At 45.8% G+C, this 11,484-nt stretch overlaps 1 pseudogene; it reads right to left on the bottom strand.

Moving 5' to 3' along the window:
- LOC144221403 (protein lin-28 homolog A pseudogene) lies at positions 1-637 on the bottom strand (annotated as a pseudogene).
- Positions 638-11,484: the final 10,847 nt, after the last annotated feature.

Here is an 11,484-nt window from a genome sequence, read left to right as displayed (position 1 = left end):
TCACCACCAGCTGAATTCTGGAAGCAGAGCAGGGCTGTGGCTGAATCTCTTCTTCCTCGTGAAAGCAGGCTGGCTGTCCCTGTGGGTTGGGGGCCTGCTGGGTTTCCTGGGGACTCGAGGCCACCCACGTGGTAGATGCTGCGGCAGAAGCAGTGCTTCCTGGGCTGGGCCTGCGGCTTGCATTCCTTAGCATGGTGGTGTAGACCTCCACAATTGTACACCCGACGCCCTTTGATCTGCACCTCCCGTGCTCTTCCCTCTGGGCGCCTCTCCCTTCCAGTACAGAGCGCCCCACTGGGGTCAGTGACACGGCCACATTCCAGGCCCTTAGAGGACTTCTTGAATGTGAACTTCACTGTCTCACCTCCCTTCAGGCTCTGGAAGCCTTTCCTCACAGACAACCTCGAGGATGGGGGTGGGGTGGGGGAGGGATCAAGTGTAACCCCAGTGCAGGAGGTCAGGACAGGAAGCCCGACCCCATTTGCATGCTGAACTGCTTACAGATGCCCGCACCCTGCGGTGGTTCCACGTGGGGGGGTGGGGGGGAATGGGGGGGAGGTGTCCTCTGGCCAGTCTGACCCAGAGCCCAGAGTAGTGGGTGAACCCACGGCTCCCACAATGGTTCTGTGATCCCCATTCTACAGATGAAGGAGGTGAAGGTTTAAAAGGTCAGTGAATTCATCCAAACTCACACAATCATTAAGTCAGAACATTCTCAAGAAATCAGCAGGCTGTTGTCAAGCAAAATTGCCACCTTTCACCACCTGGCTAGGACCTGAGTGGGTCTGACCTCGCCCCACCTTGAAGTTGGGGTTTAGGTAAGGTTTAAGCCGCAACGTTGAGAGAGCCGGCACCAAGCAATCTCAAAAAGATACAGCTTGGAAGGTTTGGTTTGAAGGTGGTAAGGATGAGGTTGGAGCAGGATGAACCTCACTTATACGTTCAGTCCATCCGTCAGTCGGTCAATGAACACTTATTGCACTTCTATTCTGTGCCAGGCACTGTGCAAGGCTCTGGCCCATGAACGCTGTTCCCTCCTCGAGTCTGCAGTCCAAATGCAAACATTCAGGGGATAGTGGCACTGCAAATGCTCACTCAGGACTTTGACACATGCCGTTAGACAAAAAGGAAGAGTGCCAGCATGACCCAGTGGGTGAGGTCAGGAAAGCGACCCAGGACCTGAGATGCGAAGGAAGGAAGAGGCTCCCATGGCAGCAATGAGTAAGAAGAGTGGGAGACGGAAAGAAAGAAGAGACTGGTGTGAAGCCCAGGGAAGGAGGGGCGTGGGGGTCCCTGTGGCCCTAATATGCAGCAGCTTGAAGTCTGCCATTTGAGGGTGCTCAGGCACATATGAAGATTTCCAGAACTGTGCCCTGAGCACAGATGCCTGGGGCAGCATGAGCAGATATTTTGTTATGTTGGAGGCAAATAGTGTCATGTCTACTCGGCCAGATAACACTGGCTATTTGGGGACTCTCTGGGTAGCTCTGTGATCCGTGTGACACATCTGCCCGATGGCGGTCCCCCTCGGTGATTTCTACAGGACTTTGCAGAGATCAGTGTGCTGGAGGTGAAGGGGACAGGGGAGTCCCTCATCTCTGTATACTCCTAGAAGCGGGCGTTGAGGGCACTGAGATGACTTCTTAGTTTTGTCAAGAAGATTTTGTAACCGTGGCAAAACTTTTTAATGTTTATTTATTTTTGAGACAAAGAGACAGAGCACGAGTCAGGGAGGGGCAGAAAGAGAGGGAGACACAGAACCTGAAGCAGGCTCCAGGCTCCAAGCTGTCAGCACGGAGCTTGACGTGAGGCTCAGACCCACGAACCGTGAGATCATGACCTGAGCCAAAGTCAGCCGCCCAACAGACTGAGCCACCCGAGCACCCCCAAAATTTTTTAAATAAAACTTTAAAAAATGAAATGACTAAGCCCCTAGAGATCTAAGACATGTTGCCTCCAGAGAATGTGCCACCGGGGCCCCTTGGATCTGTTGGTTGTTACCTGGCATGAAAGACATTATGGGGTCTGGCCTATGTGAATAAATGACTTCAGCTACAGAAAGTTCTCAGTTACGGGGGATGCTCTGAAGGAAAGGTTGCAAGGAACAAAGATACCAGAGACACCACCACAAACATGAACCCTANGAAAGTTCTCAGTTACAAAACCAAAGGACAAGAGACCAGTCAGCTGGTCCTCCAGATGCGTCAGTGGAGAGTGAGGTGGCTCAACACATATCCAGGTGCACTCGTTCAATGAAAAAATAGTTCCTTCGTTCACTTTCTTCCAGGCAGCCACAAGATGGCACTGTTTCTCCAGTACTCGCTTTGCCCAGGCTCCTATAAAAGATTTATCTCTATGGAAATAAGGCACAGTTCTTCTTAGCTTCCCTTATAATGGCATTTATTATATTTATATATTATATTTATTTAATCCAGTCGATTCTATTTTTTTAAGTTTATTTATTTATTTTGAGAGAGAGCATGTGTATACATGTTCATGCATGTGAGCACAAGAGAAAGGCAGAGAGAGAGGGAGAGAAAGAGAATCCCAAGCAGGCTCCCCACTGTCAGCACAGAGTCCAGTGTGGGGGTGGAACTCATGAACCATGAGATCATGACCCGAGCCGAAATCAAGAGTCAGACACTTAACCGACTGAACCACCCAGGCATCCCTGTNTGAAAATAACACAAACTGTTATCACCTTGGATTTAACATCTCTCCACTTTGTTTCCTTATCTGTAAAATGAAGACACAGCTCACCTGTCCTTATAATTATGAAGAACAAGAAGAAAATACATCTTAACCATTAATGTGAGAAAGAATCACCTGAGGAGGGGCGCCTCGGCANGAACCATGAGATCATGACCCGAGCCGAAATCAAGAGTCAGACACTTAACCGACTGAACCACCCAGGCATCCCTGTGATTTTCTATTTTAAGTAAAAGCTCCACAAAGTCTCCACTGCTCATAGATGAACTAACACGGGCAGAAACCTGTATTTTGTTCATTCTCTTAGGTTTATGGCCAGTATTTGTAATATTTGGTGGTAAATGGACCCGGGACAGCCTGTAGAGCATCCCCAGAGGTTTTACTCCATCTATCGGATTATTTCAGTAATAGAACTTGGCAAACTCCTAGCCAATACGATTGTCTTGAGTTTTGCCTTTGGACCCCCACGGGTTCATTTTTGCTTCCAAGAAATGACCCAGTGCCTTCTGGTAATGGCTGAATCATGACTTCATCCTCCCTGCAGTTACAGCACCGAGTTTAGCAGTGAAATTCCAGGACTCCCTGGAGTTCTTTGTCACTGCAGCTATGAATGACCACCAGGGCTCCACCACTGGCAAGGTTTTCACAATTCCTAAGCAAAGACCCAGCCCTCCCCCTCCCCAGAGGGTGCATCCCTACTGGGCTGTTGTCCCAGCAGAGAAGATCTGATTGGAAGCGGGTATATAGGGGCGCCTGGGTGGCTCAGTCAGTTAAGCATCTGACTTCGACTCAGGTCGTGATCTCACAGTTCAAGGGATCAAGTCCCACATCCGGCTCTGTACTGTCAGCACAGAGTCTGCTTTGGATCGTCTCTCCCCCTTTCTCTGTCCCTCCCCTGTTTGCTCTCCCTCTCTCTCCCCCCAAAATAAACAAACATTAAAAAACAAACAAACAAAGTGGGAATGTAGCTGGAGAGAGATGCAGTATGGCCCTTGGCCGTGGCCAGGGAGAAATAGCTCGGGTTCTCTAACCGCAGCACCAGAGGTGGCTGTTTCCCGTCATCCTAGCTAAGAGCAGACAGGGCTGTCAGCACAGCGTTCAGAACCAGCTACAGAGCCTTGCTTCACTTGGACCATGTCCAAACATCACACCGATGCAGAGAAAAAGGCGTTCAGCCACAACTGTGGGATTTGATTTCCTAACAAATAGTTCCTAAGCAGCTGCAATTTTTGAGTCAGGCCCTTTCGAGTCCTTTCACGAAAAGGTTAATGAAACATCCTCAGGCTGCCGTGGCCGAGCTGAGATGCTAGCATGGGAAAACACTCAAGAAAGAATCCGTGGACTTGACTGCACTTAGGGGGACCCGCAAAGACCTTTGCTGGATTGGCAGAACCCTGACTCCGTGCAGGAAGGGGCCCCAGTGCGGCACCATCCACATCCAGCCAGCAGAGGCTGTCTTGTGAAGGTTTTACTCCGCTCAGGGACATTTTCTCCACTCCTGCGATGTTTGGCTTTTCCCATGCATCACACCTTACTCATCTTTTCATTGAGAAAGGATTTTCTTAACAGCTTGGAATTTGGAAAGTCCCTTCCTTCCCTCCCATCACCCCTCCACCTCACTACCTTTCCGTTTTTAATTGAGGTGAAATTCACATCACATAAAACTACCCATGTTGAAGTGTGCAATTCGGTGGCATTTCTTGTGTTTGCAATGTTGTGTAACCACCACCTCCTTCTGGTTGCAAAACATTTCACTGCTCCCGAGAAAACCCAGCACCCATTCAGATCCTGTTGCTCAGTCTCCCCTCCCTCCAGCCTCTGGAAACCACCACTCTGCTTTCTGTCTCTGAGGGTTTGACTCTTCTGGATAATTCATATGGTTTTATACGCCTGGCTTCTCTCATGAGAGCGCACTGCCGAGCACAAGAAACATTCAAATGATGCTGTAAGTCTTATTGTTTTATTTTTTAAGTTTTATTTATTTAGTTATTTTGAGAGAGAGAGACAGCGTAAGGGAGGGAGGGGCACAAAGAGAGAGAGAGAGGGAGAGAGAGAGAATCCCAAGCAGGCTCTACAATATCCGCACAGACTTGACTTTGAGGGTAGGGTTGGATCTCATAAACCGTGAGACCATGACCTAAGACAAAATCAAGAGTCAGAGGCTTATCCGACTGAGCCACCCAGGTGCCCTGAAGCCGAAGATTTTAATCGCTACATAGTCAGAGGAAGAAAAGGCTTACTGATTTCTTCAGCATCAGAGGGTGACATAAGGAAAGTGAAAATACGTAATGCTGTCAGATTTCTATATCCTAGGGCTAGTTTCCTTTGGATAAGGATCCAGAATTCAGATGAGAGCAGTAATAACATAGCTTGATCATCTCACACCCTTACCTCAACTTCTTTCCTCCTGGCTCCCAGAGCAGGTGTTTGAATAAGGAAGTTTACAGAGATGGCCTCCTGTGGGGTCAGGGGATGGGATGGAGGATCTCAGATGTGCAGAGGTTTGAGGTATTCTTACTCTTCCCTTTTATGGAGTATTGTCATTGGTCTGTGCAAGTACTCTTTTTAATTTTATTTCCATCAATCATTTTATTCTCAGACTATGTGGACAGTATTACTGGCCAGTATTACCCTCATTTGAAAGAAGAGGAAACTGAGGTTCTAAGAAGACAAAATTTGTAAACATTCATACATCTTTCTGCTGACAACTCAGACTGCGTTTTTATACCCTAGAGAGATTCCTTAGTAATGAGCAATGTTCTTGGTAGGAAAGCTTAGTCACACACTCCCTGGAAGCCTAGTGAACTTTCACTGAGGGCCAACAAAGCTCTGGCATGAGATCTGGCAGTAGATGACCTGGGCTTGCCCCTACCTGGAGAAGGCTCTCAACTGACAATTAACACAGACGACCGCACCGGGCTAAGTTCAGCCGGGTACCTTCTCTGCCCCCTTCCGCTTTTCAACTGCGCGTGTCTATGCGTCTGCGCATGCGCACACGGGTGACTTCGCCACTCGATTTCGAAGTGCTATGGTTGCCAGTGAGGGCTAACGTGGCATTCTTTGTTTCCACGGGATTCTTTCATGATCACCCTTAACACCATGACTGAGGTAGCAACTAACTGGCTTTAGAAACACAAGCCCACACAAATCCTTAATATTAGGGCTTGTGAATCCGAGAACTATGTATTGAATAGGTATCCAACGCTATCCCTGGAATTCAGTTAAATTCTAGGGATACAGTAATGAATAAGATAGACACTCGAGTGTATCTCAGGGTGGAAATATATAGTGAAAACAACTATAGTAATTAATCAAATAATGTATTCTCTAGTAAGGGATATCAAGGAAAAGTACAGGTGTTATGAATTGGTGCAACAGAAGAACTTAATGTCAAAGGGTGTGGGGATAGAAGATCAGGAAAGAGCCTCTCAAGAAAAAGACATCAAACGTGTATCTTTCCTTACTTAAATGTATCTCTATATAGATATGAACAGATATTCATGAAAACTTCAAGATGATGATCTCCAGGCAGAGGGCATTGGAATTATGTGGGAGTGTTCTTTTTCTTTGAGATTTTGTAACATATATGTATATATCCACAAAAGTTATATTTTAAAGACATTTCCTGTACAAAGAAGGCACATACACATTCGTTGAGAGTTATGCTCAAGCGGAATCAAATCAAATCCATCCCTGGGTTAAACTGGGCTGATTTTGTAGCTTTTGACTTAATATGGAGCTCTTTGATATTCACAGAGGAATTTAGGAAATCTCAAGTATCATTTTTCTGAGAAGCAGATTGCAAAATATCCATTAACAACAAAAAATAGACAGTGTCTGCTCGACACTAATTGAAGCCATCACATGAGGCTGATTTTCCCACACCTCCAGGCAGGGTGCTTTTATGAAGCACCCACACTGGTTAGAGAATATCTATTGCGCAGGTTTACAAAGGAAGATTCTGGGAAGAGTTTCCACTGCTTGGAAGCTTGCTCTCCCGCCGGAAAGATAAGCCAAACACCTAGAGTCACATTCTGAGTGCATATGGTCTGTCTTCTCTTATTCCTGCAAACAGCCCAGATGTCCTGGTCATTTAATTTGACCTTTGTGGCAGTGAGTGCACATGAATCATCTGGTGGTAAGTTTAACCTTTAGAGGAACGTTGTCATCCCAGAATGTGTAATGCAGAGGCTGATACAAAAATCTGAACTCCTACAGCACCTGGGTGGCTCAGTCAGCTGAGCATCCGACTTCAGCTCAGGTCATAATCTTGCAGTTCTTGAGTTCGAGCCATGCATTGGGCTCAGTGCTGACAGGTCAGAGCCTGGAGCCTGCTTCTGATTCTGTCTCCCTCTCACTTTCTGCCCCTTCCCCTCTCGTCCTCTGTCAAAAATAAATAAACATTAAAAATTATTTTTAAATCTTAATTCCTAACTCATTTCTCCAGTAATGGATTCTGGTCATGACCCTTTGGGACATACTGACCTGGAGGATGTGTGGATGCTCTTCGAGGGGCCCTGAATCCTCAAAAGTTATATACCATGTGTTAACTTGAACTTGCATGTACCTTTGTCAAGGAAACAGTCCCTTCTGTTCACAAGTTTCCTCTAAAATCCATGTTGAAAATGGGTTAAAAATGACCTCCTTGGATAGTAAATATTGCTTTGCACTTCCCAAGTGTGAGATCCTTCCTCGTCTGGGCACTGTACACACACTGTCTCTTTCCAACAAAAGCTGTGAACTAAGGACTCTGCCAAGAATGACCCTGAGGTTCAGAAATTAAATATTCCCTCCTCACCCCATGCCCCCGTACAATTCATCCATTTAAAGCATATAGTTCAATTTTTTCAGTATATTCACAGAATTGTGCAGCCATTCCTGTAATCTAAATGTAGAACATTTTATCACCTCCCCCCAAACCAATACCCATTAGCAGTGAGTATCTCCTCGCCCTCAGCCCTGGGGAAGCGCTAATGGCTTTCTGTCTGTACCTCAGGTTTGCACATTGGTGCAATCATGCAATATGTTGGCTCTCGTGACATACTTTTTCCAGCCAGTGTATATTTTCTCTGTGCTGTACCAGCTGGTACTCGGTATCAGCACTTCATTGCTTGCTGTGGACACATGCGATTCCACAGTACGGACTTAAGTAAAGCATCACTTTACTTATCAGTTGGCAAACTTATCAGTTGGCAAACACGTGGGTTGTTCACACTCGGTGGTGAAGATGAATAACACGGCTGCAGACAACCATGCATGAGTTTGCTGTGGGCCTTCCACTTCTCTTGGCTATAGACTGAGGAGTCAGTAGAATTGCTGGATTATGTTTCAGGTTTTGATAAACGGTCAAACTTGTCTTCAAAGTGACTGCACCGCTTTATGGATCCAGCCGCAACGAATGGGATCCCAACTTCCCTCACGTTATCCCTAACCCTTGTAACCGTCTTTTTGATTAGAGTCAGCCTAAGTGCATGTGAAGTGGCATCTCACTGCCATCCTGATTTGCAATTCTCTAATGACTAAGGATGTTGAAAATGTTTTTATGAGCATATTTCCTCTTTGTACATCTTCTTTGGAGAAATTTCTCTGCAAGTCTATTACTGTTTTTCATTGGCTTGTTCATTAAAAAGACATGGAATTGTAAGAGCTCTTTGTGTACTCTGGCTGCGATCACTTATCACGTATATGATCCGCAGTATTTCTCTGATTCAGTGGGATCTCTCTTCACTTTCTTAGTGGCATCATGTGTGGCTTGAAAGATTTTAATGTTTTTATTTATTACTTATTTTTGAGAGAGAGAGAGAGAGAGAGAGAGGAGTAGTTAGAGAGAGAGGGAGACACAGAATCTGAAGCAGGCTCCAGGCTCTGAGGTGTCAGCACAGAGCCCCAACTCAGGGCTTGAACTCATGAACCAAGAGATCTTGACCTGAGCTGAGGTTGGGCTGAGCCACCCAGGTGCCCTGAAAGTTTTTAATTTTAATGCAGTTAACTCTTTCTGTTCCTTTCGCTTGTTGTTTGTGCTTTTGGTATTTTATTTAAGAACTCATTGTCTAACCTAAAGTCATGGAGATTTGTGCTTTCTTCTAAGGATTTCGCAGTTTTATAACTTGCGTTTAGGTCTATATTCTATTTTGAGTTACTTTTGGTTTATGGGGTGAGAGGAGCCCAGTCTGATATATTTGCATGTGGACACCCGGTGGTCCCAGCACCACCTGTTGAGAAAAAGAGTCTTTCTTCTGTCAGTTGCCTTGGGGCACTTGTCACAAACCAACTGGCGGTAAATGCTAGGGAGTCTGTATGAATACTTCGTTCTGTTCCGCAATCTATAGATCTGTCTGTCCTTATGCCAGGACCACACTATAATTATTACAGGACATTTTGAAATGGGAAAATACACATGCTCAACTTCATTCTTCTATTTTAAAGATTCCGCTGGCAGGGCCAACCAACTGCGTGGCTCAGTCCGTTGAATAACCAACTCTTGATTTTGGCTCAGGTCATGATCTCACAGGAGTGAGATCGAGCCCTGCCTTGGGGCTCTGCGCTGGGGGTGGAGACTGCTTAAGATTCTCTCTCTCCCTTTCCTTCTGCTCCTCCCCAACTCTCTCTCTCTCAAAAAAATAAATAAATAAATAAAAGATTTTAAAAATTAAAAAAAAATCAAAAGAAACAGGGACATCCAGGTGGCTTAGTTGGTTAAGCATCCAATTCTTCAGCCCAGGTCATGGTCCTGCAGTTCATGGGATGGAGCCAGCCATGGGCTCTACACTGACAGCTGGGAGTCTGCTTGGGATTCTCTCTCTCCCCCTCCTCTGCTTGTGCGTTCTCTCTCTCTCTCAAAATAAATAAATAAACATTAAAAATAATTTTAAATAAAAAATAAAGATTGCTTTGGTTATTTGGGTCTTTTGTATTTCCACATAAATGTTAGTGTCAACTTGTCAATTTCTGCAAAAAAAAAAAGCACCATATAACTGCAAAGCAAATTTATACTTTATCTTCCTTTGCTTGCTCGATATTAGACTCAGAATGTATGACATTAGCAGACATATATTAGTAGAGCTGCCGTGTTATTGAAAAGTATTTCCATAGTCAATTTTTACCAAAAAATCATCAAAACTAAAGCCTAACTATAGTAGTCAAAGATGGAAAAACCAAAGTATCTGTAAGATTATGGGTTTTCGAAGCAATTAGAGTTTAATACCCTGCTGGGTGCCATACTTCAAAGGCTTTTTTACCACCTTGGTGACTGATCGCTGCATGGGAGTTAAGGTACATGCTGGGAGGGTCTAACATTTGGGATAAGAAAGCCAGCTGGTTTATTGTTAAAATTTAAATGATTTGTTTCTAACTGATGAAATGAAGGTTCCAGTAGGTTTCAGTGAGCACTTCTTCATAAATAACATACTTAGGTGAAAAGAGTATGCCTATCAATGAAAAAGGTTGTATATAATTGAGGCTCTCTTTCAAACTATATTTTCTTTTAAACTATAGTTTTCAGCATCCGAAGGTGCCCAGAGTCCTGTGATCTTGATTAATTCCACAAGAGGAAAGTTGAGAAGGAAGAATTGCACATGTAATGTTGTTTTCCTAGTAATGGTGTGTCTTATTTACCAAATTCATTTAAGCGGTGCTGAGTACATACAATGAGGCAGACACGGTGCCCAGCTGTGGGAACATAGTGGGAGCAGAAGAGGCAGAGACTCACCCCATGATGCCAAGGGTCAAGCTGGCGGACACCTTCCTCCAAGCCTGCTGATTTCGTGCTGTGATCTGGAAGCTTCTCCCAAATCTTCCTGCCTTCCCTGCAGCATGGCCTTGGCCAACACATGTAACCTCACCTGTAACATGCGTGGGGCTGTGAGGATTCGAGGATGTGAAGAGAGCACCCAGTGTTCAGCAGTGCCCCAGGAAAGGAGCGCGGCTTCTGTACAGGGCACAGATCTTAGCACCCTTTCGGTCTCCCTTCTCTGCACCCATCGCCCGGGACCCAAGCTATCAGTACAGCACCTTAAACTCTACTCGTACCCCCCGTTCTACTCCCAAAGCCACCCCATAACTTGCCTGGAGCATGCTCACTCAGCCCTGACTGACCACCTGCACACTTGGAGTTTTTGGTTCTGGTCACCATTTCCAGCACAGAACGCCCACAAGACAGGGCTTGGGAGCTAGCATCACAGGAGGTCACCGAGAGGGCTGGATGACAGCCACAAGCCCAGGGGCATCATCTCCTTGCGGGGGGCGGCGGGGGGGTGGAATTTGTCCACCGAGAAACATCAGTCGAGAGGAATCTGGGCAGATGAATCCTGTCTCCTTCCTCTTTCTTTCTTCCAGGGATAGTGTTTCCTGGCCACTCAGATGGAGAATACCCAAGGAGCTCTGCCTGCCGAGGGGCTCTCTGTGTGTCTTCGCGACTTGTCATGGATCTGCAGACGGCATCATTGCAGGTGGCCTCACCTGCTTCCTTGTTCAGACACACTTGCGCAGAGTCCTGGCAGAAATTCTCTTGCCATTACTGCCTTTCTTGGTCTAAGACTAGTTTCGTGTAGATTTTGGTTAAGAAATTGCTAAGACCAGTGACACAAGCACTGATAATCTAACAGAAAACACCCCCATTGAGCGTAATCCCAATGTTCCTGGAAACGTCTTTTTAGATCAGGCTCTCTGGAACGCTGGAAATGGTAACACAAGAACCGAAACATCACAGCTGTTTGTCCCATCCTGTGGAGGAATACTTTAAGCTACAGAACTCAAGTTTTCTCCCTGTTTTCTCCC

Source organism: Crocuta crocuta, unplaced genomic scaffold (assembly GCF_008692635.1).
Source record: "Crocuta crocuta isolate KB4526 unplaced genomic scaffold, BGI_CrCroc_1.0 scaffold694, whole genome shotgun sequence".
Classification (NCBI taxonomy): Eukaryota; Metazoa; Chordata; class Mammalia; order Carnivora; family Hyaenidae; genus Crocuta; species Crocuta crocuta.
Note: the sequence above shows the minus strand (reverse complement) of the source record. Positions and strands in the feature narration are given on the sequence as shown.